Consider the following 27,738-nt stretch of genomic DNA (forward strand, 5'->3'; position numbering starts at 1 on the left):
AGAGCTCTGTGCGAGGGAAGGGAAGGGCCAGTGCAGGGCTCCTCCAGCGGTGGCTTGGCCGCCCAGGCTCAGCGCCGCACGGAGTGCACCAGGCTCCCAGGGCTCCTGGCTGGGGTCTGCAGCCCCGCACACCCGGAGGCTGACTCCCTGGGAGTCCAGCAGCTGCCTCACACACGTAGCTTCCCTAGCGCTCTCCTCCCCAGCAGAGACGTGTGCAGCTGGTTGGGGCCTGCCCCTGCGTGCCTGGGCTCCCGCGCACAGCCCCAGCTCAGGGCAAGCAGCCCCTGAGCCAAGACCTGCAGGAGGCGAAGAGCGCCCCCACCTGGAAGCCGAGTGAACAGCTGGCGGGGAGGCGAGCCTCCTCGAGGGAAGAAGAGGCAGCCCAGCCTCGTTTGGCTCAAGCCCTACTTGGCTGGAGCCGAGTGCGCCTCCAGGACGGCAGAGCTCCTGCTCTGCTCAGAGGCCCGTTCTGGCAGAGTTGCTGGCGCGAGGCTGCTCTGCCCTGGGCGAGCCTTGCCCAGACTTGCCTGGCTGCTAGGCTTCCTGCCCAGGAAGGAGCAGGCTGCGCGAGGCTGGGAGACGCCACTGGCGCCTTCCTGGCCTCAGCTCCGCTCCTGCCTTGCCTTTGCACCTAGGCCCCAGGCGTCCTTGGGGAGGGCTTAGGGGCCGGTGGCTTGCACACTGCCAAGGGCTCCAGCAGGAAGAGCTCTGTGCGAGGGAAGGGAAGGGCCAGTGCAGGGCTCCTCCAGCGGTTGCTTGGCCGCCCAGGCTCAGCGCCGCTCGGAGTGCCCCAGGCTGCCAGGGCCCCTGGCTGGGGTCTGCAGCCCCGCACACCCGGAGGCTGACTCCCTGGGCGCCCAGCAGCTGCCTCACACACGTAGCTTCCCTAGCGCTCTCCTCCCCAGGAGAGACGTGTGCAGCTGGTTGGGGCCTGCCCCTGCGTGTCTGGGCTCCCGCGCACAGCCCCAGCTCAGGGCAAGCAGCCCCTGAGCCAAGACCTGCAGGAGGCGAAGAGCGCCCCCAACTGGAAGCCGAGTGAACAGCTGGAGGGGAGGCGAGCCTCCTCGAGGGAAGAAGAGGCAGCACAGCCTCGTTTGGCTCAAGCCCTACTTGGCTGGAGCCGAGTGCGCCTCCAGGACGGCAGAGCTCCAGCTCTGCTCAGAGGCACGTTCTGGCAGAGTTGCTGGCGCGAGGCTGCTCTGCCCTGGGCGAGCCTTGCCCAGACTTGCCTCGCTGCTAGGCTTCCTGCCCAGGAAGGAGCAGGCTGCGCGAGGCTGGGAGACGCCACTGGCGCCTTCCTGGCCTCAGCTCCGCTCCTGCCTTGCCTTTGAACCTAGGCCCCAGGCGTCCTTGGGGAGGGCTTAGGGGCCGGTGGCTTGCAGAGTGCCAAGGGCTCCAGCAGGAAGAGCTCTGTGCGAGGGAACGGAAGGGCCAGTGCAGGGCTCCTCCAGCGGTGGCTTGGCCGCCCAGACTCAGCGCCGCACGGAGTGCCCCAGGCTCCCAGGGCCCTGGCTGGGGTCTGCAGCCCCGCACACCCGGAGGCTGACTCCCTGGGCGCCCAGCAGCTGCCTCACACACGTAGCTTCCCTAGCGCTCTCCTCCCCAGCAGAGACGTGTGCAGCTGGTTGGGGCCTGCCCCTGCGTGCCTGGGCTCCTGCGCACAGCCCCAGTACAGGGCAAGCAGCCCCTGAGCCAAGACCTGCAAGAGGCGAAGAGCGCCCCCAACTGGAAGCCGAGTGAACAGCTGGCGGGGAGGCGAGCCTCCTCGAGGGAAGAAGAGGCAGCACAGCCTCTTTTGGCTCAAGCCCTACTTGGCTGGAGCCGAGTGCGCCTCCAGGACGGCAGAGCTCCAGCTCTGCTCAGAGGCCCGTTCTGGCAGAGTTGCTTGCGCGAGGCTGCTCTGCCCTGGGCGAGCCTTGCCCAGACTTGCCTCGCTGCTAGGCTTCCTGCCCAGGAAGGAGCAGGCTGCGCGAGGCTGGGAGACGCCACTGGCGCCTTCCTGGCCTCAGCTCCGCTCCTGCCTTGCCTTTGCACCTAGGCCCCAGGCGTCCTTGGGGAGGGCTTAGGGGCCGGTGGCTTGCACAGTGCCAAGGGCTCCAGCAGGAAGAGCTCTGTGCGAGGGAAGGGAAGGGCCTGTGCAGGGCTCCTCCAGCGGTTGCTTGGCCGCCCAGGCTCAGCGCCGCTCGGAGTGCCCCAGGCTCCCAGGGCCCCTGGCTGGGGTCTGCAGCCCCGCACACCCGGAGGCTGACTCCCTGGGCGCCCAGCACCTGCCTCACACACGTAGCTTCCCTAGCGCTCTCCTCGCCAGCAGAGACGTGTGCAGCTGGTTGGGGCCTGCCCCTGCGTGTCTGGGCTCCTGCGCACAGCCCCAGCTCAGGGCAAGCAGCCCCTGAGCCAAGACCTGCAGGAGGCGAAGAGCGCCCCCAACTGGAAGCCGAGTGAACAGCTGGCGGGGAGGCGAGCCTCCTCGAGGGAAGAAGAGGCAGCCCAGCCTCGTTTGGCTCAAGCCCTACTTGGCTGGAGCCGAGTGCGCCTCCAGGACGGTAGAGCTCCAGCTCTGCTCAGAGGCCCGTTCTGGCAGAGTTGCTGGCGCGAGGCTGCTCTGCCCTGGGCGAGCCTTGCCCAGACTTGCCTCGCTGCTAGGCTTCCTGCCCAGGAAGGAGCAGGCTGCGCGAGGCTGGGAGACGCCACTGGCGCCTTCCTGGCCTCAGCTCCGCTCCTGCCTTGCCTTTGCACCTAGGCCCCAGGCGTCCTTGGGGAGGGCTTAGGGTCCGGTGGCTTGCACACTGCCAAGGGCTCCAGCAGGAAGAGCTCTGTGCGAGGGAAGGGAAGGGCCAGTGCAGGGCTCCTCCAGCGGTTGCTTGGCCGCCCAGGCTCAGCGCCGCACGGAGTGCACCAGGCTCCCAGGGCCCTGGCTGGGTTCTGCAGCCCCGCACACCCGGAGGCTGACTCCCTGGGCGCCCAGCTGCTGCCTCACACACGTAGCTTCCCTAGCGCTCTCCTCCCCAGCAGAGACGTGTGCAGCTGGTTGGGGCCTGCCCCTGCGTGCCTGGGATCCTGCGCACAACCCCAGCTCAGGGCAAGCAGCCCCTGAGCCAAGACCTGCAGGAGGCGAAGAGCGCCCCCAACTGGAAGCCGAGTGAACAGCTGGCGCGGAGGCGAGCCTCCTCGAGGGAAGAAGAGGCAGCACAGCCTCGTTTGGCTCAAGCCCTACTTGGCTGGAGCCGAGTGCACCTCCAGGACGGCAGAGCTCCAGCTCTGCTCAGAGGCCCGTTCTGGCAGAGTTGCTGGCGCGAGGCTGCTCTGCCCTGGGCGAGCCTTGCCCAGACTTGCCTCGCTGCTAGGCTTCCTGCCCAGGAAGGAGCAGGCTGCGCGAGGCTGGGAGACGCCACTGGCGCCTTCCTGGCCTCAGCTCCGCTCCTGCCTTGCCTTTGCACCTAGGCCCCAGGCGTCCTTGGGGAGGGCTTAGGGGCCGGTGGCTTGCACAGTGCCAAGGGCTCCAGCAGGAAGAGCTCTGTGCGAGGGAAGGGAAGGGCCAGTGCAGGGCTCCTCCAGCGGTTGCTTGGCCGCCCAGGCTCAGCGCCGCTCGGAGTGCCCCAGGCTCCCAGGGCCCCTGGCTGGGGTCTGCAGCCCCGCACACCCGGAGGCTGACTGCCTGGGCGCCCAGCAGCTGCCTCACACACGTAGCTTCTCTAGCGCTCTCCTCCCCAGCAGAGACGTGTGCAGCTGGTTGGGGCCTGCCCCTGCGTGCCTGGGCTCCCGCGCACAGCCCCAGCTCAGGGCAAGCAGCCCCTGAGCCAAGACCTGCAGGAGGCGCAGAGCGCCCCCACCTGGAAGCTGAGTGAACAGCTGGAGGGGAGGCGAGCCTCCTCGAGGGAAGAAGAGGCAGCCCAGCCTCGTTTGGCTCAAGCCCTACTTGGCTTGAGCCGAGTGCGCCTCCAGGACGGCAGAGCTCCAGCTCTGCTCAGAGACCCGTTCTGGCAGAGTTGCTGGCGCGAGGCTGCTCTGCCCTGGGCGAGCCTTGCCCAGACTTGCCTCGCTGCTAGGCTTCCTGCCCAGGAAGGAGCAGGCTGCGCGAGGCTGGGAGACGCCACTGGCGCCTTCCTGGCCTCAGCTCCGCTCCTGCCTTGCCTTTGCACCTAGGCCCCAGGCGTCCTTGGGGAGGGCTTAGGGTTCGGTGGCTTGCACAGTGCCAAGGGCTCCAGCAGGAAGAGCTCTGTGCGAGGGAAGGGAAGGGCCAGTGCAGGGCTCCTCCAGCGGTGGCTTGGCCGCCCAGGCTCAGCGCCGCACGGAGTGCACCAGGCTCCCAGGGCTCCTGGCTGGGGTCTGCAGCCCCGCACACCCGGAGGCTGACTCCCTGGGAGTCCAGCAGCTGCCTCACACACGTAGCTTCCCTAGCGCTCTCCTCCCCAGCAGAGACGTGTGCAGCTGGTTGGGGCCTGCCCCTGCGTGCCTGGGCTCCCGCGCACAGCCCCAGCTCAGGGCAAGCAGCCCCTGAGCCAAGACCTGCAGGAGGCGAAGAGCGCCCCCACCTGGAAGCCGAGTGAACAGCTGGCGGGGAGGCGAGCCTCCTCGAGGGAAGAAGAGGCAGCCCAGCCTCGTTTGGCTCAAGCCCTACTTGGCTGGAGCCGAGTGCGCCTCCAGGACGGCAGAGCTCCTGCTCTGCTCAGAGGCCCGTTCTGGCAGAGTTGCTGGCGCGAGGCTGCTCTGCCCTGGGCGAGCCTTGCCCAGACTTGCCTGGCTGCTAGGCTTCCTGCCCAGGAAGGAGCAGGCTGCGCGAGGCTGGGAGACGCCACTGGCGCCTTCCTGGCCTCAGCTCCGCTCCTGCCTTGCCTTTGCACCTAGGCCCCAGGCGTCCTTGGGGAGGGCTTAGGGGCCGGTGGCTTGCACACTGCCAAGGGCTCCAGCAGGAAGAGCTCTGTGCGAGGGAAGGGAAGGGCCAGTGCAGGGCTCCTCCAGCGGTTGCTTGGCCGCCCAGGCTCAGCGCCGCTCGGAGTGCCCCAGGCTGCCAGGGCCCCTGGCTGGGGTCTGCAGCCCCGCACACCCGGAGGCTGACTCCCTGGGCGCCCAGCAGCTGCCTCACACACGTAGCTTCCCTAGCGCTCTCCTCCCCAGCAGAGACGTGTGCAGCTGGTTGGGGCCTGCCCCTGCGTGTCTGGGCTCCCGCGCACAGCCCCAGCTCAGGGCAAGCAGCCCCTGAGCCAAGACCTGCAGGAGGCGAAGAGCGCCCCCAACTGGAAGCCGAGTGAACAGCTGGCGGGGAGGCGAGCCTCCTCGAGGGAAGAAGAGGCAGCACAGCCTCGTTTGGCTCAAGCCCTACTTGGCTGGAGCCGAGTGCGCCTCCAGGACGGCAGAGCTCCAGCTCTGCTCAGAGGCACGTTCTGGCAGAGTTGCTGGCGCGAGGCTGCTCTGCCCTGGGCGAGCCTTGCCCAGACTTGCCTCGCTGCTAGGCTTCCTGCCCAGGAAGGAGCAGGCTGCGCGAGGCTGGGAGACGCCACTGGCGCCTTCCTGGCCTCAGCTCCGCTCCTGCCTTGCCTTTGCACCTAGGCCCCAGGCGTCCTTGGGGAGGGCTTAGGGGCCGGTGGCTTGCACAGTGCCAAGGGCTACAGCAGGAAGAGCTCTGTGCGAGGGAAGGGAAGGGCCAGTGCAGGGCTCCTCCAGCGGTTGCTTGGCCGCCCAGGCTCAGCGCCGCTCGGAGTGCCCCAGGCTCCCAGGGCCCCTGGCTGGGGTCTGCAGCCCCGCACACCCGGAGGCTGACTGCCTGGGCGCCCAGCAGCTGCCTCACACACGTAGCTTCTCTAGCGCTCTCCTCCCCAGCAGAGACGTGTGCAGCTGGTTGGGGCCTGCCCCTGCGTGCCTGGGCTCCCGCGCACAGCCCCAGCTCAGGGCAAGCAGCCCCTGAGCCAAGACCTGCAGGAGGCGCAGAGCGCCCCCACCTGGAAGCTGAGTGAAGAGCTGGAGGGGAGGCGAGCCTCCTCGAGGGAAGAAGAGGCAGCCCAGCCTCGTTTGGCTCAAGCCCTACTTGGCTGGAGCCGAGTGCGCCTCCAGGACGGCAGAGCTCCAGCTCTGCTCAGAGGCCCGTTCTGGCAGAGTTGCTGGCGCGAGGCTGCTCTGCCCTGCGCGAGCCTTGCCCAGACTTGCCTCGCTGCTAGGCTTCCTGCCCAGGAAGGAGCAGGCTGCGCGAGGCTGGGAGACGCCACTGGCGCCTTCCTGGCCTCAGCTCCGCTCCTGCCTTGCCTTTGCACCTAGGCCCCAGGCGTCCTTGGGGAGGGCTTAGGGTTCGGTGGCTTGCACAGTGCCAAGGGCTCCAGCAGGAAGAGCTCTGTGCGAGGGAAGGGAAGGGCCAGTGCAGGGCTCCTCCAGCGGTGGCTTGGCCGCCCAGGCTCAGCGCCGCACGGAGTGCACCAGGCTCCCAGGGCTCCTGGCTGGGGTCTGCAGCCCCGCACACCCGGAGGCTGACTCCCTGGGAGTCCAGCAGCTGCCTCACACACGTAGCTTCCCTAGCGCTCTCCTCCCCAGCATAGACGTGTGCAGCTGGTTGGGGCCTGCCCCTGCGTGCCTGGGCTCCCGCGCACAGCCCCAGCTCAGGGCAAGCAGCCCCTGAGCCAAGACCTGCAGGAGGCGAAGAGCGCCCCCACCTGGAAGCCGAGTGAACAGCTGGCGGGGAGGCGAGCCTCCTCGAGGGAAGAAGAGGCAGCCCAGCCTCGTTTGGCTCAAGCCCTACTTGGCTGGAGCCGAGTGCGCCTCCAGGACGGCAGAGCTCCTGCTCTGCTCAGAGGCCCGTTCTGGCAGAGTTGCTGGCGCGAGGCTGCTCTGCCCTGGGCGAGCCTTGCCCAGACTTGCCTGGCTGCTAGGCTTCCTGCCCAGGAAGGAGCAGGCTGCGCGAGGCTGGGAGACGCCACTGGCGCCTTCCTGGCCTCAGCTCCGCTCCTGCCTTGCCTTTGCACCTAGGCCCCAGGCGTCCTTGGGGAGGGCTTAGGGGCCGGTGGCTTGCACACTGCCAAGGGCTCCAGCAGGAAGAGCTCTGTGCGAGGGAAGGGAAGGGCCAGTGCAGGGCTCCTCCAGCGGTTGCTTGGCCGCCCAGGCTCAGCGCCGCTCGGAGTGCCCCAGGCTGCCAGGGCCCCTGGCTGGGGTCTGCAGCCCCGCACACCCGGAGGCTGACTCCCTGGGCGCCCAGCAGCTGCCTCACACACGTAGCTTCCCTAGCGCTCTCCTCCCCAGCAGAGACGTGTGCAGCTGGTTGGGGCCTGCCCCTGCGTGTCTGGGCTCCCGCGCACAGCCCCAGCTCAGGGCAAGCAGCCCCTGAGCCAAGACCTGCAGGAGGCGAAGAGCGCCCCCAACTGGAAGCCGAGTGAACAGCTGGCGGGGAGGCGAGCCTCCTCGAGGGAAGAAGAGGCAGCACAGCCTCGTTTGGCTCAAGCCCTACTTGGCTGGAGCCGAGTGCGCCTCCAGGACGGCAGAGCTCCAGCTCTGCTCAGAGGCACGTTCTGGCAGAGTTGCTGGCGCGAGGCTGCTCTGCCCTGGGCGAGCCTTGCCCAGACTTGCCTCGCTGCTAGGCTTCCTGCCCAGGAAGGAGCAGGCTGCGCGAGGCTGGGAGACGCCACTGGCGCCTTCCTGGCCTCAGCTCCGCTCCTGCCTTGCCTTTGCACCTAGGCCCCAGGCGTCCTTGGGGAGGGCTTAGGGGCCGGTGGCTTGCACAGTGCCAAGGGCTCCAGCAGGAAGAGCTCTGTGCGAGGGAAGGGAAGGGCCAGTGCAGGGCTCCTCCAGCGGTTGCTTGGCCGCCCAGGCTCAGCGCCGCTCGGAGTGCCCCAGGCTCCCAGGGCCCCTGGCTGGGGTCTGCAGCCCCGCACACCCGGAGGCTGACTGCCTGGGCGCCCAGCAGCTGCCTCACACACGTAGCTTCTCTAGCGCTCTCCTCCCCAGCAGAGACGTGTGCAGCTGGTTGGGGCCTGCCCCTGCGTGCCTGGGCTCCCGCGCACAGCCCCAGCTCAGGGCAAGCAGCCCCTGAGCCAAGACCTGCAGGAGGCGCAGAGCGCCCCCACCTGGAAGCTGAGTGAACAGCTGGAGGGGAGGCGAGCCTCCTCGAGGGAAGAAGAGGCAGCCCAGCCTCGTTTGGCTCAAGCCCTACTTGGCTGGAGCCGAGTGCGCCTCCAGGACGGCAGAGCTCCAGCTCTGCTCAGAGACCCGTTCTGGCAGAGTTGCTGGCGCGAGGCTGCTCTGCCCTGGGCGAGCCTTGCCCAGACTTGCCTCGCTGCTAGGCTTCCTGCCCAGGAAGGAGCAGGCTGCGCGAGGCTGGGAGACGCCACTGGCGCCTTCCTGGCCTCAGCTCCGCTCCTGCCTTGCCTTTGCACCTAGGCCCCAGGCGTCCTTGGGGAGGGCTTAGGGTTCGGTGGCTTGCACAGTGCCAAGGGCTCCAGCAGGAAGAGCTCTGTGCGAGGGAAGGGAAGGGCCAGTGCAGGGCTCCTCCAGCGGTGGCTTGGCCGCCCAGGCTCAGCGCCGCACGGAGTGCACCAAGCTCCCAGGGCTCCTGGCTGGGGTCTGCAGCCCCGCACACCCGGAGGCTGACTCCCTGGGAGTCCAGCAGCTGCCTCACACACGTAGCTTCCCTAGCGCTCTCCTCCCCAGCAGAGACGTGTGCAGCTGGTTGGGGCCTGCCCCTGCGTGCCTGGGCTCCCGCGCACAGCCCCAGCTCAGGGCAAGCAGCCCCTGAGCCAAGACCTGCAGGAGGCGAAGAGCGCCCCCACCTGGAAGCCGAGTGAACAGCTGGCGGGGAGGCGAGCCTCCTCGAGGGAAGAAGAGGCAGCCCAGCCTCGTTTGGCTCAAGCCCTACTTGGCTGGAGCCGAGTGCGCCTCCAGGACGGCAGAGCTCCTGCTCTGCTCAGAGGCCCGTTCTGGCAGAGTTGCTGGCGCGAGGCTGCTCTGCCCTGGGCGAGCCTTGCCCAGACTTGCCTGGCTGCTAGGCTTCCTGCCCAGGAAGGAGCAGGCTGCGCGAGGCTGGGAGACGCCACTGGCGCCTTCCTGGCCTCAGCTCCGCTCCTGCCTTGCCTTTGCACCTAGGCCCCAGGCGTCCTTGGGGAGGGCTTAGGGGCCGGTGGCTTGCACACTGCCAAGGGCTCCAGCAGGAAGAGCTCTGTGCGAGGGAAGGGAAGGGCCAGTGCAGGGCTCCTCCAGCGGTTGCTTGGCCGCCCAGGCTCAGCGCCGCTCGGAGTGCCCCAGGCTGCCAGGGCCCCTGGCTGGGGTCTGCAGCCCCGCACACCCGGAGGCTGACTCCCTGGGCGCCCAGCAGCTGCCTCACACACGTAGCTTCCCTAGCGCTCTCCTCCCCAGCAGAGACGTGTGCAGCTGGTTGGGGCCTGCCCCTGCGTGTCTGGGCTCCCGCGCACAGCCCCAGCTCAGGGCAAGCAGCCCCTGAGCCAAGACCTGCAGGAGGCGAAGAGCGCCCCCAACTGGAAGCCGAGTGAACAGCTGGCGGGGAGGCGAGCCTCCTCGAGGGAAGAAGAGGCAGCACAGCCTCGTTTGGCTCAAGCCCTACTTGGCTGGAGCCGAGTGCGCCTCCAGGACGGCAGAGCTCCAGCTCTGCTCAGAGGCACGTTCTGGCAGAGTTGCTGGCGCGAGGCTGCTCTGCCCTGGGCGAGCCTTGCCCAGACTTGCCTCGCTGCTAGGCTTCCTGCCCAGGAAGGAGCAGGCTGCGCGAGGCTGGGAGACGCCACTGGCGCCTTCCTGGCCTCAGCTCCGCTCCTGCCTTGCCTTTGAACCTAGGCCCCAGGCGTCCTTGGGGAGGGCTTAGGGGCCGGTGGCTTGCAGAGTGCCAAGGGCTCCAGCAGGAAGAGCTCTGTGCGAGGGAACGGAAGGGCCAGTGCAGGGCTCCTCCAGCGGTGGCTTGGCCGCCCAGACTCAGCGCCGCACGGAGTGCCCCAGGCTCCCAGGGCCCTGGCTGGGGTCTGCAGCCCCGCACACCCGGAGGCTGACTCCCTGGGCGCCCAGCAGCTGCCTCACACACGTAGCTTCCCTAGCGCTCTCCTCCCCAGCAGAGACGTGTGCAGCTGGTTGGGGCCTGCCCCTGCGTGCCTGGGCTCCTGCGCACAGCCCCAGTACAGGGCAAGCAGCCCCTGAGCCAAGACCTGCAAGAGGCGAAGAGCGCCCCCAACTGGAAGCCGAGTGAACAGCTGGCGGGGAGGCGAGCCTCCTCGAGGGAAGAAGAGGCAGCACAGCCTGTTTTGGCTCAAGCCCTACTTGGCTGGAGCCGAGTGCGCCTCCAGGACGGCAGAGCTCCAGCTCTGCTCAGAGGCCCGTTCTGGCAGAGTTTCTGGCGCGAGGCTGCTCTGCCCTGGGCGAGCCTTGCCCAGACTTGCCTCGCTGCTAGGTTTCCTGCCCAGGAAGGAGCATGCTGCGCTCGGCTGGGAGACGCCACTGGCGCCTTCCTGGCCTCAGCTCCGCTCCTGCCTTGCCTTTGCACCTAGGCCCCAGGCGTCCTTGGGGAGGGCTTAGGGGCCAGTGGCTTGCACAGTGCCAAGGGCTCCAGCAGGAAGAGCTCTGTGCGAGGGAAGGGAAGGGCCAGTGCAGGGCTCCTCCAGCGGTTGCTTGGCCGCCCAGGCTCAGCGCCGCTCGGAGTGCCCCAGGCTCCCAGGGCCCCTGGCTGGGGTCTGCAGCCCCGCACACCCGGAGGCTGACTCCCTGGGCGCCCAGCAGCTGCCTCACACACGTAGCTTCCCTAGCGCTCTCCTCCCCAGCAGAGACGTGTGCAGCTGGTTGGGGCCTGCCCCTGCGTGTCTGGGCTCCTGCGCACAGCCCCAGCTCAGGGCAAGCAGCCCCTGAGCCAAGACCTGCCGGAGGCGAAGAGCGCCCCCAACTGGAAGCCGAGTGAACAGCTGGCGGGGAGGCGAGCCTCCTCGAGGGAAGAAGAGGCAGCACAGCCTCGTTTGGCTCAAGCCCTACTTGGCTGGAGCCGAGTGCGCCTCCAGGACGGCAGAGCTCCAGCTCTGCTCAGAGGCCCGTTCTGGCAGAGTTGCTGGCGCGAGGCTGCTCTGCCCTGGGCGAGACTTGCCCTGACTTGCCTCGCTGCTAGGCTTCCTGCCCAGGAAAGAGCAGGCTGCGCGAGGCTGGGAGACGCCACTGGCGCCTTCCTGGCCTCAGCTCCGCTCCTGCCTTGCCTTTGCACCTAGGCCCCAGGCGTCCTTGGGGAGGGCTTAGGGGCCGGTGGCTTGCACACTGCCAAGGGGTCCAGCAGGAAGAGCTCTGTGCGAGGGAAGGGAAGGGCCAGTGCAGGCTCCTCCAGCGGTTGCTTGGCCGCCCAGGCTCAGCGCCGCACGGAGTGCACCAGGCTCCCAGGGCCCCTGGCTGGGGTCTGCAGCCCCGCACACCCGGAGGCTGACTCCCTGGGAGTCCAGCAGCTGCCTCACACACGTAGCTTCCCTAGCGCTCTCCTCCCCAGCAGAGACGTGTGCAGCTGGTTGGGGCCTGCCCTTGCGTGCCTGGGCTCCCGCCCACAGCCCCAGCTCAGGGCAAGCAGCCCCTGAGCCAAGACCTGCAGGAGGCGCAGAGCGCCCCCACCTGGAAGCCGAGTGAACAGCTGGCGGGGAGGCGAGCCTCCTCGAGGGAAGAAGAGGCAGCCCAGCCTCGTTTGGCTCAAGCCCTACTTGGCTGGAGCCGAGTGCGCCTCCAGGACGGCAGAGCTCCAGCTCTGCTCAGAGGCCCGTTCTGGCAGAGTTGCTGGCGCGAGGCTGCTCTGCCCTGGGCGAGCCTTGCCCAGACTTGCCTCGCTGCTAGGCTTCCTGCCCAGGAAGGAGCAGGCTGCGCGAGGCTGGGAGACGCCACTGGCGCCTTCCTGGCCTCAGCTCCGCTCCTGCCTTGCCTTTGAACCTAGGCCCCAGGCGTCCTTGGGGAGGGCTTACGGGCCGGTGGCTTGCAGAGTGCCAAGGGCTCCAGCAGGAAGAGCTCTGTGCGAGGGAAGGGAAGGGCCAGTGCAGGGCTCCTCCAGCGGTGGCTTGGCCGCCCAGACTCAGCGCCGCACGGAGTGCCCCAGGATCCCTGGGCCCTGGCTGGGGTCTGCAGCCCCGCACACCCGGAGGCTGACTCCCTGGGCGCCCAGCAGCTGCCTCACACACGTAGCTTCCCTAGCGCTCTCCTCCCCAGCAGAGACGTGTGCAGCTGGTTGGGGCCTGCCCCTGCGTGCCTGGGCTCCTGCGCACAGCCCCAGTACAGGGCAAGCAGCCCCTGAGCCAAGACCGGCAAGAGGCGAAGAGCGCCCCCAACTGGAAGCCGTGTGAACAGCTGGCGGAGAGGCGAGCCTCCTCGAGGGAAGAAGAGGCAGCACAGCCTCTTTTGGCTCAAGACCTACTTGGCTGGATCCGAGTGCGCCTCCAGGACGGCAGAGCTCCAGCTCTGCTCAGAGGCCCGTTCTGGCAGAGTTGCTGGCGCGAGGCTGCTCTGCCCTGGGCGAGACTTGCCCAGACTTGCCTCGCTGCTAGGCTTCCTGCCCAGGAAGGAGCAGGCTGCGCGAGGCTGGGAGACGCCACTGGCGCCTTCCTGGCCTCAGCTCCGCTCCTGCCTTGCCTTTGCACCTAGGCCCCAGGCGTCCTTGGGGAGGGCTTAGGGGTCGGTGGCTTACACAGTGCCAAGGGCTCCAGCAGGAAGAGCTCTGTGCGAGGGAAGGGAAGTGCCAGTGCAGGGCTCCTCCAGTGGTTGCTTGGCCGCCCAGGCTCAGCGCCGCACGGAGTGCACCAGGCTCCCAGGGCCCCTGGCTGGGGTCTGCAGCCCCGCACACCCGGAGGCTGACTCCCTGGGAGTCCAGCAGCTGCCTCACACACGTAGCTTCCCTAGCGCTCTCCTCCCCAGCAGAGACGTGTGCAGCTGGTTGGGGCCTGCCCCTGCGTGCCTGGGCTCCCGCACACAGCCCCAGCTCAGGGCAAGCAGCCCCTGAGCTAAGACCTGCAGGAGGCGCAGAGCGCCCCCACCTGGAAGCCGAGTGAACAGCTGGCGGGGAGGCGAGCCTCCTCGAGGGAAGAAGAGGCAGCCCAGCCTCGTTTGGCTCAAGCCCTACTTGGCTGGAGCCGAGTGCGCCTCCAGGACGGCAGAGCTCCAGCTCTGCTCAGAGGCCCGTTCTGGCAGAGTTGCTGGCGCGAGGCTGCTCTGCCCTGGGCGAGCCTTGCCCAGACTTGCCTCGCTGCTAGGCTTCCTGCCCAGGAAGGAGCAGGCTGCGCGAGGCTGGGAGACGCCACTGGCGCCTTCCTGGCCTCAGCTCCGCTCCTGCCTTGCCTTTGCACCTAGGCCCCAGGCGTCCTTGGGGAGGGCTTAGGGGCCGGTGGCTTGCACACTGCCAAGGGCTCCAGCAGGAAGAGCTCTGTGCGAGGGAAGGGAAGGGCCAGGGCAGGGCTCCTCCAGCGGTTGCTTGGCCGCCCAGGCTCAGCGCCGCACGGAGTGCACCAGGCTCCCAGGGCCCCTGGCTGGGGTCTGCAGCCCCGCACACCGGGAGGCTGACTCCCTGGGAGTCCAGCAGCTGCCTCACACACGTAGCTTCCCTAGCGCTCTCCTCCCCAGCAGAGACGTGTGCAGCTGGTTGGGGCCTGCCCCTGCGTGCCTGGGCTCCCGCCCACAGCCCCAGCTCAGGGCAAGCAGCCCCTGAGCCAAGACCTGCAGGAGGCGCAGAGCACCCCCACCTGGAAGCCGAGTGAACAGCTGGCGGGGAGGCGAGCCTCCACGAGGGAAGAAGAGGCAGCCCAGCCTCGTTTGGCTCAAGCCCTACTTGGCTGGAGCCGAGTGCGCCTCCAGGACGGCAGAGCTCCAGCTCTGCTCAGAGGCCCGTCCTGGCAGAGTTGCTGGCGCGAGGCTGCTCTGCCCTGGGCGAGCCTTGCCCAGACTTGCCTCGCTGCTAGGCTTCCTGCCCAGGAAGGAGCAGGCTGCGCGAGGCTGGGAGACGCCACTGGCGCCTTCCTGGCCTCAGCTCCGCACCTGCCTTGCCTTTGCACCTAGGCCCCAGGCGTCCTTGGGGAGGGCTTAGGGGCCGGTGGCTTGTAGAGTGCCAAGGGCTCCAGCAGGAAGAGCTCTGTGCGAGGGAAGGGAAGGGCCAGTGCAGGGCTCCTCCAGCGGTTGCTTGGCCGCCCAGACTCAGCCCCGCACGGAGTGCCCCAGGCTCCCAGGGCCCTGGCTGGGGTCTGCAGCCCCGCACACCCGGAGGCTGACTCTCTGAGCGCCCAGCAGATGCCTCACACACGTAGCTTCCCTAGCGCTCTCCTCCCCAGGAGAGACGTGTGCAGCTGGTTGGGGCCTGCCCCTGCGTGCCTGGGCTCCTGCGCACAGCCCCAGCTCAAGGGCAAGCAGCCCCTGAGCCAAGACTTGCAGGAGGCGCAGAGCGACCCCACCTGGAAGCCGAGTGAACAGCTGGCGGGGAGGCGAGCCTCCTCGAGGGAAGAAGAGGCAGCACAGCCTCGTTTGGCTCAAGCCCTACTTGTCTGTAGCCGAGTGCGCCTCCAGGACGGCAGAGCTCCAGCTCTGCTCAGAGGCCCGTTCTGGCAGAGTTGCTGGCGCGAGGCTGCTCTGCCCTGGGCGAGCCTTGCCCAGACTTGCCTCGCTGCTAGGCTTCCTGCCCAGGAAGGAGCAGGCTGCGCGAGGCTGGGAGACGCCACTGGCGCCTTCCTGGCCTCAGCTCCGCTCCTGCCTTGCCTTTGCACCTAGGCCCCAGGCGTCCTTGGGGAGGGCTTAGGGGCCGGTGGCTTGCACAGTGCCAAGGGCTCCAGCAGGAAGAGCTCTGTGCGAGGGAAGGGAAGGGCCAGTGCAGGGCTCCTCCAGCGGTTGCTTGGCCGCCCAGGCTCAGCGCCGCTCGGAGTGCCCCAGGCTCCCAGGGCCCCTGGCTGGGGTCTGCAGCCCCGCACACCCGGAGGCTGACTGCCTGGGCGCCCAGCAGCTGCCTCACACACGTAGCTTCTCTAGCGCTCTCCTCCCCAGCAGAGACGTGTGCAGCTGGTTGGGGCCTGCCCCTGCGTGCCTGGGCTCCCGCGCACAGCCCCAGCTCAGGGCAAGCAGCCCCTGAGCCAAGACCTGCAGGAGGCGCAGAGCGCCCCCACCTGGAAGCTGAGTGAACAGCTGGAGGGGAGGCGAGCCTCCTCGAGGGAAGAAGAGGCAGCCCAGCCTCGTTTGGCTCAAGCCCTACTTGGCTGGAGCCGAGTGCGCCTCCAGGACGGCAGAGCTCCCGCTCTGCTCAGAGACCCGTTCTGGCAGAGTTGCTGGCGCGAGGCTGCTCTGCCCTGGGCGAGCCTTGCCCAGACTTGCCTCGCTGCTACGCTTCCTGCCCAGGAAGGAGCAGGCTGCGCGAGGCTGGGAGACGCCACTGGCGCCTTCCTGGCCTCAGCTCCGCTCCTGCCTTGCCTTTGCACCTAGGCCCCAGGCGTCCTTGAGGAGGGCTTAGGGTTCGGTGGCTTGCACAGTGCCAAGGGCTCCAGCAGGAAGAGCTCTGTGCGAGGGAAGGGAAGGGCCAGTGCAGGGCTCCTCCAGCGGTGGCTTGGCCGCCCAGGCTCAGCGCCGCACGGAGTGCACCAGGCTCCCAGGGCTCCTGGCTGGGGTCTGCAGCCCCGCACACACGGAGGCTGACTCCCTGGGAGTCCAGCAGCTGCCTCACACACGTAGCTTCCCTAGCGCTCTCCTCCCCAGCAGAGACGTGTGCAGCTGGTTGGGGCCTGCCCCTGCGTGCCTGGGCTCCCGCGCACAGCCCCAGCTCAGGGCAAGCAGCCCCTGAGCCAAGACCTGCAGGAGGCGAAGAGCGCCCCCACCTGGAAGCCGAGTGAACAGCTGGCGGGGAGGCGAGCCTCCTCGAGGGAAGAAGAGGCAGCCCAGCCTCGTTTGGCTCAAGCCCTACTTGGCTGGAGCCGAGTGCGCCTCCAGGACGGCAGAGCTCCTGCTCTGCTCAGAGGCCCGTTCTGGCAGAGTTGCTGGCGCGAGGCTGCTCTGCCCTGGGCGAGCCTTGCCCAGACTTGCCTGGCTGCTAGGCTTCCTGCCCAGGAAGGAGCAGGCTGCGCGAGGCTGGGAGAAGCCACTGGCGCCTTCCTGGCCTCAGCTCCGCTCCTGCCTTGCCTTTTCACCTAGGCCCCAGGCGTCCTTGGGGAGGGCTTAGGGGCCGGTGGCTTGCACACTGCCAAGGGCTCCAGCAGGAAGAGCTCTGTGCGAGGGAAGGGAAGGGCCAGTGCAGGGCTCCTCCAGCGGTTGCTTGGCCGCCCAGGCTCAGCGCCGCTCGGAGTGCCCCAGGCTGCCAGGGCCCCTGGCTGGGGTCTGCAGCCCCGCACACCTGGAGGCTGACTCCCTGGGCGCCCAGCACCTGCCTCACACACGTAGCGTCCCTAGCGCTCTCCTCCCCAGCAGAGACGTGTGCAGCTGGTTGGGGCCTGCCCCTGCGTGTCTGGGCTCCCGCGCACAGCCCCAGCTCAGGGCAAGCAGCCCCTGAGCCAAGACCTGCAGGAGGCGAAGGGCGCCCCCACCTGGAAGCCGAGTGAACAGCTGGCGGGGAGGCGAGCCTCCTCGAGGGAAGAAGAGGCAGCACAGCCTCGTTTGGCTCAAGCCCTACTTGGCTGGAGCCGAGTGCGCCTCCAGGACGGCAGAGCTCCAGCTCTGCTCAGAGGCACGTTCTGGCAGAGTTGCTGGCGCGAGGCTGCTCTGCCCTGGGCGAGCCTTGCCCAGACTTGCCTCGCTGCTAGGCTTCCTGCCCAGGAAGGAGCAGGCTGCGCGAGGCTGGGAGACGCCACTGGCGCCTTCCTGGCCTCAGCTCCGCTCCTGCCTTGCCTTTGCACCTAGGCCCCAGGCGTCCTTGGGGAGGGCTTAGGGGCCGGTGGCTTGCACAGTGCCAAGGGCTCCAGCAGGAAGAGCTCTGTGCGAGGGAAGGGAAGGGCCAGTGCAGGGCTCCTCCAGCGGTTGCTTGGCCGCCCAGGCTCAGCGCCGCTCGGAGTGCCCCAGGCTCCCAGGGCCCCTGGCTGGGGTCTGCAGCCCCGCACACCCGGAGGCTGACTCCCTGGGCGCCCAGCACCTGCCTCACACACGTAGCTTCCCTAGCGCTCTCCTCCCCAGCAGAGACGTGTGCAGCTGGTTGGGGCCTGCCCCTGCGTGTCTGGGCTCCTGCGCACAGCCCCAGCTCAGGGCAAGCAGCCCCTGAGGCAAGACCTGCAGGAGGCGAAGAGCGCCCCCAACTGGAAGCCGAGTGAACAGCTGGCGGGGAGGCGAGCCTCCTCGAGGGAAGAAGAGGCAGCCCAGCCTCGTTTGGCTCAAGCCCTACTTGGCTGGAGCCGAGTGCGCCTCCAGGACGGCAGAGCTCCAGCTCTGCTCAGAGGCCCGTTCTGGCAGAGTTGCTGGCGCGAGGCTGCTCTGCCCTGGGCGAGACTTGCCCAGACTTGCCTCGCTGCTAGGCTTCCTGCCCAGGAAGGAGCAGGCTGCGCGAGGCTGGGAGACGCCACTGGCGCCTTCCTGGCCTCAGCTCCGCTCCTGCCTTGCCTTTGCACCTAGGCCCCAGGCGTCCTTGGGGAGGGCTTAGGGGTCGGTGGCTTGCACAGTGCCAAGGGCTCCAGCAGGAAGAGCTCTGTGCGAGGGAAGGGAAGGGCCAGTGCAGGGCTCCTCCAGTGGTTGCTTGGCCGCCCAGGCTCAGCGCCGCACGGAGTGCACCAGGCTCCCAGGGCCCCTGGCTGGGGTCTGCAGCCCCGCACACCCGGAGGCTGACTCCCTGGGAGTCCAGCAGCTGCCTCACACACGTAGCTTCCCTAGCGCTCTCCTCCCCAGCAGAGACGTGTGCAGCTGGTTGGGGCCTGCCCCTGCGTGCCTGGGCTCCCGCGCACAGCCCCAGCTCAGGGCAAGCAGCCCCTGAGCCAAGACCTGCCGGAGGCGCAGAGCGCCCCCACCTGGAAGCCGAGTGAACAGCTGGCGGGGAGGCGAGCCTCCTCGAGGGAAGAAGAGGCAGCCCAGCCTCGTTTGGCTCAAGCCCTACTTGGCTGGAGCCGAGTGCGCCTCCAGGACGGCAGAGCTCCAGCTCTGCTCAGAGGCCCGTTCTGGCAGAGTTTCTGGCGCGAGGCTGCTCTGCCCTGGGCGAGCCTTGCCCAGACTTGCCTCGCTGCTAGGTTTCCTGCCCAGGAAGGAGCATGCTGCGCTCGGCTGGGAGACGCCACTGGCGCCTTCCTGGCCTCAGCTCCGCTCCTGCCTTGCCTTTGCACCTAGGCCCCAGGCGTCCTTGGGGAGGGCTTAGGGGCCGGTGGCTTGCACAGTGCCAAGGGCTCCAGCAGGAAGAGCTCTGTGCGAGGGAAGGGAAGGGCCAGTGCAGGGCTCCTCCAGCGGTTGCTTGGCCGCCCAGGCTCAGCGCCGCTCGGAGTGCCCCAGGCTCCCAGGGCCCCTGGCTGGGGTCTGCAGCCCCGCACACCCGGAGGCTGACTCCCTGGGCGCCCAGCAGCTGCCTCACACACGTAGCTTCCCTAGCGCTCTCCTCCCCAGCAGAGACGTGTGCAGCTGGTTGGGGCCTGCCCCTGCGTGTCTGGGCTCCTGCGCACAGCCCCAGCTCAGGGCAAGCAGCCCCTGAGCCAAGACCTGCCGGAGGCGAAGAGCGCCCCCAACTGGAAGCCGAGTGAACAGCTGGCGGGGAGGCGAGCCTCCTCGAGGGAAGAAGAGGCAGCACAGCCTCGTTTGGCTCAAGCCCTACTTGGCTGGAGCCGAGTGCGCCTCCAGGACGGCAGAGCTCCAGCTCTGCTCAGAGGCCCGTTCTGGCAGAGTTGCTGGCGCGAGGCTGCTCTGCCCTGGGCGAGACTTGCCCAGACTTGCCTCGCTGCTAGGCTTCCTGCCCAGGAAAGAGCAGGCTGCGCGAGGCTGGGAGACGCCACTGGCGCCTTCCTGGCCTCAGCTCCGCTCCTGCCTTGCCTTTGCACCTAGGCCCCAGGCGTCCTTGGGGAGGGCTTAGGGGCCGGTGGCTTGCACACTGCCAAGGGCTCCAGCAGGAAGAGCTCTGTGCGAGGGAAGGGAAGGGCCAGTGCAGGCTCCTCCAGCGGTTGCTTGGCCGCCCAGGCTCAGCGCCGCACGGAGTGCACCAGGCTCCCAGGGCCCCTGGCTGGGGTCTGCAGCCCCGCACACCCGGAGGCTGACTCCCTGGGAGTCCAGCAGCTGCCTCACACACGTAGCTTCCCTAGCGCTCTCCTCCCCAGCAGAGACGTGTGCAGCTAGTTGGGGCCTGCCCCTGCGTGCCTGGGCTCCCGCCCACAGCCCCAGCTCAGGGCAAGCAGCCCCTGAGCCAAGACCTGCAGGAGGCGAAGAGCGCCCCCACCTGGAAGCCGAGTGAACAGCTGGCGGGGAGGCGAGCCTCCTCGAGGGAAGAAGAGGCAGCCCAGCCTCGTTTGGCTCAAGCCCTACTTGGCTGGAGCCGAGTGCGCCTCCAGGACGGCAGAGCTCCAGCTCTGCTCAGAGGCCCGTTCTGGCAGAGTTGCTGGCGCGAGGCTTCTCTGCCCTGGGCGAGCCTTGCCCAGACTTGCCTCGCTGCTAGGCTTCCTGCCCAGGAAGGAGCAGGCTGCGCGAGGCTGGGAGACGCCACTGGCGCCTTCCTGGCCTCAGCTCCGCTCCTGCCTTGCCTTTGAACCTAGGCCCCAGGCGTCCTTGGGGAGGGCTTACGGGCCGGTGGCTTGCAGAGTGCCAAGGGCTCCAGCAGGAAGAGCTCTGTGCGAGGGAAGGGAAGGGCCAGTGCAGGGCTCCTCCAGCGGTGGCTTGGCCGCCCAGACTCAGCGCCGCACGGAGTGCCCCAGGCTCCCTGGGCCCTGGCTGGGGTCTGCAGCCCCGCACACCCGGAGGCTGACTCCCTGGGCGCCCAGCAGCTGCCTCACACACGTAGCTTCCCTAGCGCTCTCCGCCCCAGCAGAGACGTGTGCAGCTGGTTGGGGCCTGCCCCTGCGTGCCTGGGCTCCTGCGCACAGCCCCAGTACAGGGCAAGCAGCCCCTGAGCCAAGACCTGCAAGAGGCGAAGAGCGCCCCCAACTGGAAGCCGTGTGAACAGCTGGCGGAGAGGCGAGCCTCCTCGAGGGAAGAAGAGGCAGCACAGCCTCTTTTGGCTCAAGACCTACTTGGCTGGATCCGAGTGCGCCTCCAGGACGGCAGAGCTCCAGCTCTGCTCAGAGGCCCGTTCTGGCAGAGTTGCTGGCGCGAGGCTGCTCTGCCCTGGGCGAGCCTTGCCCAGACTTGCCTCGCTGCTAGGCTTCCTGCCCAGGAAGGAGCAGGCTGCGCGAGGCTGGGAGACGCCACTGGCGCCTTCCTGGCCTCAGCTCCGCTCCTGCCTTGCCTTTGCACCTAGGCCCCAGGCGTCCTTGGGGAGGGCTTAGGGGTCGGTGGCTTGCACAGTGCCAAGGGCTCCAGCAGGAAGAGCTCTGTGCGAGGGAAGGGGAGTGCCAGTGCAGGGCTCCTCCAGTGGTTGCTTGGCCGCCCAGGCGCAGCGCCGCACGGAGTGCCCCAGGCTCCCAGGGCCCCTGGCTGGGGTCTGCAGCCCCGCACACCCGGAGGCTGACTCCCTGGGCGCCCAGCACCTGCCTCACACACGTAGCTTCCCTAGCGCTCTCCTCCCCAGCAGAGACGTGTGCAGCTGGTTGGGGCCTGCCCCTGCGTGTCTGGGCTCCTGCGCACAGCCCCAGCTCAGGGCAAGCAGCCCCTGAGCCAAGACCTGCAGGAGGCGAAGAGCGCCCCCAACTGGAAGCCGAGTGAACAGCTGGCGGGGAGGCGAGCCTCCTCGAGGGAAGAAGAGGCAGCCCAGCCTCGTTTGGCTCAAGCCCTACTTGGCTGGAGCCGAGTGCGCCTCCAGGACGGCAGAGCTCCAGCTCTGCTCAGAGGCCCGTTCTGGCAGAGTTGCTGGCGCGAGGCTGCTCTGCCCTGGGCGAGACTTGCCCAGACTTGCCTCGCTGCTAGGCTTCCTGCCCAGGAAGGAGCAGGCTGCGCGAGGCTGGGAGACGCCACTGGCGCCTTCCTGGCCTCAGCTCCGCTCCTGCCTTGCCTTTGCACCTAGGCCCCAGGCGTCCTTGGGGAGGGCTTAGGGGTCGGTGGCTTGCACAGTGCCAAGGGCTCCAGCAGGAAGAGCTCTGTGCGAGGGAAGGGAAGGGCCAGTGCAGGGCTCCTCCAGTGGTTGCTTGGCCGCCCAGGCTCAGCGCCGCACGGAGTGCACCAGGCTAACAGGGCCCCTGGCTGGGGTCTGCAGCCCCGCACACCCGGAGGCTGACTCCCTGGGAGTCCAGCAGCTGCCTCACACACGTAGCTTCCCTAGCGCTCTCCTCCCCAGCAGAGACGTGTGCAGCTGGTTGGGGCCTGCCCCTGCGTGCCTGGGCTCCCGCGCACAGCCCCAGCTCAGGGCAAGCAGCCCCTGAGCCAAGACCTGCCGGAGGCGCAGAGCGCCCCCACCTGGAAGCCGAGTGAACAGCTGGCGGGGAGGCGAGCCTCCTCGAGGGAAGAAGAGGCAGCCCAGCCTCGTTTGGCTCAAGCCCTACTTGGCTGGAGCCGAGTGCACCTCCAGGACGGCAGAGCTCCAGCTCTGCTCAGAGGCCCGTTCTGGCAGAGTTTCTGGCGCGAGGCTGCTCTGCCCTGGGCGAGCCTTGCCCAGACTTGCCTCGCTGCTAGGTTTCCTGCCCAGGAAGGAGCATGCTGCGCTCGGCTGGGAGACGCCACTGGCGCCTTCCTGGCCTCAGCTCCGCTCCTGCCTTGCCTTTGCACCTAGGCCCCAGGCGTCCTTGGGGAGGGCTTAGGGGCCGGTGGCTTGCACAGTGCCAAGGGCTCCAGCAGGAAGAGCTCTGTGCGAGGGAAGGGAAGGGCCAGTGCAGGGCTCCTCCAGCGGTTGCTTGGCCGCCCAGGCTCAGCGCCGCTCGGAGTGCCCCAGGCTCCCAGGGCCCCTGGCTGGGGTCTGCAGCCCCGCACACCCGGAGGCTGACTCCCTGGGCGCCCAGCAGCTGCCTCACACACGTAGCTTCCCTAGCGCTCTCCTCCCCAGCAGAGACGTGTGCAGCTGGTTGGGGCCTGCCCCTGCGTGTCTGGGCTCCTGCGCACAGCCCCAGCTCAGGGCAAGCAGCCCCTGAGCCAAGACCTGCCGGAGGCGAAGAGCGCCCCCAACTGGAAGCCGAGTGAACAGCTGGCGGGGAGGCGAGCCTCCTCGAGGGAAGAAGAGGCAGCACAGCCTCGTTTGGCTCAAGCCCTACTTGGCTGGAGCCGAGTGCGCCTCCAGGACGGCAGAGCTCCAGCTCTGCTCAGAGGCCCGTTCTGGCAGAGTTGCTGGCGCGAGGCTGCTCTGCCCTGGGCGAGACTTGCCCAGACTTGCCTCGCTGCTAGGCTTCCTGCCCAGGAAAGAGCAGGCTGCGCGAGGCTGGGAGACGCCACTGGCGCCTTCCTGGCCTCAGCTCCGCTCCTGCCTTGCCTTTGCACCTAGGCCCCAGGCGTCCTTGGGGAGGGCTTAGGGGCCGGTGGCTTGCACACTGCCAAGGGGTCCAGCAGGAAGAGCTCTGTGCGAGGGAAGGGAAGGGCCAGTGCAGGCTCCTCCAGCGGTTGCTTGGCCGCCCAGGCTCAGCGCCGCACGGAGTGCACCAGGCTCCCAGGGCCCCTGGCTGGGGTCTGCAGCCCCGCACACCCGGAGGTTGACTCCCTGGGAGTCCAGCAGCTGCCTCACACACGTAGCTTCCCTAGCGCTCTCCTCCCCAGCAGAGACGTGTGCAGCTAGTTGGGGCCTGCCCCTGCGTGCCTGGGCTCCCGCCCACAGCCCCAGCTCAGGGCAAGCAGCCCCTGAGCCAAGACCTGCAGGAGGCGAAGAGCGCCCCCACCTGGAAGCCGAGTGAACAGCTGGCGGGGAGGCGAGCCTCCTCGAGGGAAGAAGAGGCAGCCCAGCCTCGTTTGGCTCAAGCCCTACTTGGCTGGAGCCGAGTGCGCCTCCAGGACGGCAGAGCTCCAGCTCTGCTCAGAGGCCCGTTCTGGCAGAGTTGCTGGCGCGAGGCTTCTCTGCCCTGGGCGAGCCTTGCCCAGACTTGCCTCGCTGCTAGGCTTCCTGCCCAGGAAGGAGCAGGCTGCGCGAGGCTGGGAGACGCCACTGGCGCCTTCCTGGCCTCAGCTCCGCTCCTGCCTTGCCTTTGAACCTAGGCCCCAGGCGTCCTTGGGGAGGGCTTACGGGCCGGTGGCTTGCAGAGTGCCAAGGGCTCCAGCAGGAAGAGCTCTGTGCGAGGGAAGGGAAGGGCCAGTGCAGGGCTCCTCCAGCGGTGGCTTGGCCGCCCAGACTCAGCGCCGCTCGGAGTGCCCCAGGCTCCCAGGGCCCCTGGCTGGGGTCTGCAGCCCCGCACACCCGGAGGCTGACTCCCTGGGCGCCCAGCAGCTGCCTCACACACGTAGCTTCCCTAGCGCTCTCCTCCCCAGCAGAGACGTGTGCAGCTGGTTGGGGCCTGCCCCTGCGTGTCTGGGCTCCTGCGCACAGCCCCAGCTCAGGGCAAGCAGCCCCTGAGCCAAGACCTGCCGGAGGCGAAGAGCGCCCCCAACTGGAAGCCGAGTGAACAGCTGGCGGGGAGGCGAGCCTCCTCGAGGGAAGAAGAGGCAGCACAGCCTCGTTTGGCTCAAGCCCTACTTGGCTGGAGCCGAGTGCGCCTCCAGGACGGCAGAGCTCCAGCTCTGCTCAGAGGCCCGTTCTGGCAGAGTTGCTGGCGCGAGGCTGCTCTGCCCTGGGCGAGACTTGCCCAGACTTGCCTCGCTGCTAGGCTTCCTGCCCAGGAAAGAGCAGGCTGCGCGAGGCTGGGAGACGCCACTGGCGCCTTCCTGGCCTCAGCTCCGCTCCTGCCTTGCCTTTGCACCTAGGCCCCAGGCGTCCTTGGGGAGGGCTTAGGGGCCGGTGGCTTGCACACTGCCAAGGGGTCCAGCAGGAAGAGCTCTGTGCGAGGGAAGGGAAGGGCCAGTGCAGGCTCCTCCAGCGGTTGCTTGGCCGCCCAGGCTCAGCGCCGCACGGAGTGCACCAGGCTCCCAGGGCCCCTGGCTGGGGTCTGCAGCCCCGCACACCCGGAGGCTGACTCCCTGGGAGTCCAGCAGCTGCCTCACACACGTAGCTTCCCTAGCGCTCTCCTCCCCAGCAGAGACGTGTGCAGCTAGTTGGGGCCTGCCCCTGCGTGCCTGGGCTCCCGCCCACAGCCCCAGCTCAGGGCAAGCAGCCCCTGAGCCAAGACCTGCAGGAGGCGAAGAGCGCCCCCACCTGGAAGCCGAGTGAACAGCTGGCGGGGAGGCGAGCCTCCTCGAGGGAAGAAGAGGCAGCCCAGCCTCGTTTGGCTCAAGCCCTACTTGGCTGGAGCCGAGTGCGCCTCCAGGACGGCAGAGCTCCAGCTCTGCTCAGAGGCCCGTTCTGGCAGAGTTGCTGGCGCGAGGCTTCTCTGCCCTGGGCGAGCCTTGCCCAGACTTGCCTCGCTGCTAGGCTTCCTGCCCAGGAAGGAGCAGGCTGCGCGAGGCTGGGAGACGCCACTGGCGCCTTCCTGGCCTCAGCTCCGCTCCTGCCTTGCCTTTGAACCTAGGCCCCAGGCGTCCTTGGGGAGGGCTTACGGGCCGGTGGCTTGCAGAGTGCCAAGGGCTCCAGCAGGAAGAGCTCTGTGCGAGGGAAGGGAAGGGCCAGTGCAGGGCTCCTCCAGCGGTGGCTTGGCCGCCCAGACTCAGCGCCGCACGGAGTGCCCCAGGCTCCCTGGGCCCTGGCTGGGGTCTGCAGCCCCGCACACCCGGAGGCTGACTCCCTGGGCGCCCAGCAGCTGCCTCACACACGTAGCTTCCCTAGCGCTCTCCTCCCCAGCAGAGACGTGTGCAGCTGGTTGGGGCCTGCCCCTGCGTGCCTGGGCTCCTGCGCACAGCCCCAGTACAGGGCAAGCAGCCCCTGAGCCAAGACCTGCAAGAGGCGAAGAGCGCCCCCAACTGGAAGCCGTGTGAACAGCTGGCGGAGAGGCGAGCCTCCTCGAGGGAAGAAGAGGCAGCACAGCCTCTTTTGGCTCAAGACCTACTTGGCTGGATCCGAGTGCGCCTCCAGGACGGCAGAGCTCCAGCTCTGCTCAGAGGCCCGTTCTGGCAGAGTTGCTGGCGCGAGGCTGCTCTGCCCTGGGCGAGCCTTGCCCAGACTTGCCTCGCTGCTAGGCTTCCTGCCCAGGAAGGAGCAGGCTGCGCGAGGCTGGGAGACGCCACTGGCGCCTTCCTGTCCTCAGCTCCGCTCCTGCCTTGCCTTTGCACCTAGGCCCCAGGCGTCCTTGGGGAGGGCTTAGGGGTCGGTGGCTTGCACAGTGCCAAGGGCTCCAGCAGGAAGAGCTCTGTGCGAGGGAAGGGGAGTGCCAGTGCAGGGCTCCTCCAGTGGTTGCTTGGCCGCCCAGGCGCAGCGCCGCACGGAGTGCCCCAGGCTCCCAGGGCCCCTGGCTGGGGTCTGCAGCCCCGCACACCCGGAGGCTGACTCCCTGGGCGCCCAGCACCTGCCTCACACACGTAGCTTCCCTAGCGCTCTCCTCCCCAGCAGAGACGTGTGCAGCTGGTTGGGGCCTGCCCCTGCGTGTCTGGGCTCCTGCGCACAGCCCCAGCTCAGGGCAAGCAGCCCCTGAGCCAAGACCTGCAGGAGGCGAAGAGCGCCCCCAACTGGAAGCCGAGTGAACAGCTGGCGGGGAGGCGAGCCTCCTCGAGGGACGAAGAGGCAGCCCAGCCTCGTTTGGCTCAAGCCCTACTTGGCTGGAGCCGAGTGCGCCTCCAGGACGGCAGAGCTCCAGCTCTGCTCAGAGGCCCGTTCTGGCAGAGTTGCTGGCGCGAGGCTGCTCTGCCCTGGGCGAGACTTGCCCAGACTTGCCTCGCTGCTAGGCTTCCTGCCCAGGAAGGAGCAGGCTGCGCGAGGCTGGGAGACGCCACTGGCGCCTTCCTGGCCTCAGCTCCGCTCCTGCCTTGCCTTTGCACCTAGGCCCCAGGCGTCCTTGGGGAGGGCTTAGGGGTCGGTGGCTTGCACAGTGCCAAGGGCTCCAGCAGGAAGAGCTCTGTGCGAGGGAAGGGAAGGGCCAGTGCAGGGCTCCTCCAGTGGTTGCTTGGCCGCCCAGGCTCAGCGCCGCACGGAGTGCACCAGGCTCCCAGGGCCCCTGGCTGGGGTCTGCAGCCCCGCACACCCGGAGGCTGACTCCCTGGGAGTCCAGCAGCTGCCTCACACACGTAGCTTCCCTAGCGCTCTCCTCCCCAGCAGAGACGTGTGCAGCTGGTTGGGGCCTGCCCCTGCGTGCCTGGGCTCCCGCGCACAGCCCCAGCTCAGGGCAAGCAGCCCCTGAGCCAAGACCTGCCGGAGGCGCAGAGCGCCCCCACCTGGAAGCCGAGTGAACAGCTGGCGGGGAGGCGAGCCTCCTCGAGGGAAGAAGAGGCAGCCCAGCCTCGTTTGGCTCAAGCCCTACTTGGCTGGAGCCGAGTGCACCTCCAGGACGGCAGAGCTCCAGCTCTGCTCAGAGGCCCGTTCTGGCAGAGTTTCTGGCGCGAGGCTGCTCTGCCCTGGGCGAGCCTTGCCCAGACTTGCCTCGCTGCTAGGTTTCCTGCCCAGGAAGGAGCATGCTGCGCTCGGCTGGGAGACGCCACTGGCGCCTTCCTGGCCTCAGCTCCGCTCCTGCCTTGCCTTTGCACCTAGGCCCCAGGCGTCCTTGGGGAGGGCTTAGGGGCCGGTGGCTTGCACAGTGCCAAGGGCTCCAGCAGGAAGAGCTCTGTGCGAGGGAAGGGAAGGGCCAGTGCAGGGCTCCTCCAGCGGTTGCTTGGCCGCCCAGGCTCAGCGCCGCTCGGAGTGCCCCAGGCTCCCAGGGCCCCTGGCTGGGGTCTGCAGCCCCGCACACCCGGAGGCTGACTCCCTGGGCGCCCAGCAGCTGCCTCACACACGTAGCTTCCCTAGCGCTCTCCTCCCCAGCAGAGACGTGTGCAGCTGGTTGGGGCCTGCCCCTGCGTGTCTGGGCTCCTGCGCACAGCCCCAGCTCAGGGCAAGCAGCCCCTGAGCCAAGACCTGCCGGAGGCGAAGAGCGCCCCCAACTGGAAGCCGAGTGAACAGCTGGCGGGGAGGCGAGCCTCCTCGAGGGAAGAAGAGGCAGCACAGCCTCGTTTGGCTCAAGCCCTACTTGGCTGGAGCCGAGTGCGCCTCCAGGACGGCAGAGCTCCAGCTCTGCTCAGAGGCCCGTTCTGGCAGAGTTGCTGGCGCGAGGCTGCTCTGCCCTGGGCGAGCCTTGCCCAGACTTGCCTCGCTGCTAGGCTTCCTGCCCAGGAAAGAGCAGGCTGCGCGAGGCTGGGAGACGCCACTGGCGCCTTCCTGGCCTCAGCTCCGCTCCTGCCTTGCCTTTGCACCTAGGCCCCAGGCGTCCTTGGGGAGGGCTTAGGGGCCGGTGGCTTGCACACTGCCAAGGGGTCCAGCAGGAAGAGCTCTGTGCGAGGGAAGGGAAGGGCCAGTGCAGGCTCCTCCAGCGGTTGCTTGGCCGCCCAGGCTCAGCGCCGCACGGAGTGCACCAGGCTCCCAGGGCCCCTGGCTGGGGTCTGCAGCCCCGCACACCCGGAGGTTGACTCCCTGGGAGTCCAGCAGCTGCCTCACACACGTAGCTTCCCTAGCGCTCTCCTCCCCAGCAGAGACGTGTGCAGCTAGTTGGGGCCTGCCCCTGCGTGCCTGGGCTCCCGCCCACAGCCCCAGCTCAGGGCAAGCAGCCCCTGAGCCAAGACCTGCAGGAGGCGAAGAGCGCCCCCACCTGGAAGCCGAGTGAACAGCTGGCGGGGAGGCGAGCCTCCTCGAGGGAA

Source organism: Ovis canadensis, chromosome 13 (genome assembly GCF_042477335.2).
Source record: "Ovis canadensis isolate MfBH-ARS-UI-01 breed Bighorn chromosome 13, ARS-UI_OviCan_v2, whole genome shotgun sequence".
NCBI classification, from domain to species: domain Eukaryota; kingdom Metazoa; phylum Chordata; class Mammalia; order Artiodactyla; family Bovidae; genus Ovis; species Ovis canadensis.